At 42.6% G+C, this 672-nt stretch overlaps 1 non-coding gene across 1 annotated transcript; it reads left to right on the top strand.

Moving 5' to 3' along the window:
• Positions 1-221: 221 nt before the first annotated feature.
• On the top strand, positions 222-306 carry TRNAQ-UUG (transfer RNA glutamine (anticodon UUG)). Its single transcript has one exon. It is a non-coding gene; the product is annotated as a tRNA-Gln (tRNA).
• Positions 307-672: the final 366 nt, after the last annotated feature.

Below are 672 nucleotides of genomic sequence, written 5' to 3'. Positions count from 1 at the left end.
GCCTTGGAGGAAAAAGATTTGGTGGTGTAATGCCTCTGGAATGGGCCAGCATCGTCCTCCCAAAGCGTGCATCACAACCCGCAAACAGAGGTTAATGTTTATGAGCAAGAACCCGCGTGAGAGCCAGGATTCTCGGTTTCTGAGAAACGGACAACTGTCATGACGTGGGCATGAGGTTTTGTCCCGATAAAGCCGGGACTTTAAAAATAGTTTGGTAGGGCGCCTGGGTGGCTCAGTCGGTTGAGCGTCTGACTTTGGCTCAGGTCATGATCTCACGGTCCGTGGGTTCGAGCCCCGCGTCGGGCTCTGTGCTGACAGCTCAGAGCCTGGAGCCTGCTTCGGATTCTGTGTCTCCCTCTCTCTCTGACCCTCCCCCGTTCATGCTCTGTCTCTGTCTCAAAAATAAATAAAAAAACATTAAAAAAAATTTAAAAATAGTTTGGTATTGCACCTGAAAAGATACTGGCATACCCAGTAGACGTTATGCGGACAAGGGCGTGGGGATTTCAAGTCTTCAAACAGTATGTGTATGTTATATATAGTTTGTATGTAGTATATATACAGTGTATATATATTATATATAGTATGTATATAGTATATATATACTTCATATACAACTTATATGTATAGTTTATACATAGTATATACATATATAGTTTATACAGTTACATA

This window comes from Panthera onca, chromosome Y (assembly GCF_046562875.1).
Source record: "Panthera onca isolate mPanOnc1 chromosome Y, mPanOnc1 haplotype 2, whole genome shotgun sequence".
Lineage (NCBI taxonomy): Eukaryota > Metazoa > Chordata > Mammalia > Carnivora > Felidae > Panthera > Panthera onca.
The sequence above is the reverse complement of the archived record's forward strand: the minus strand, read 5'-3'. Positions and strand labels throughout refer to the sequence as shown.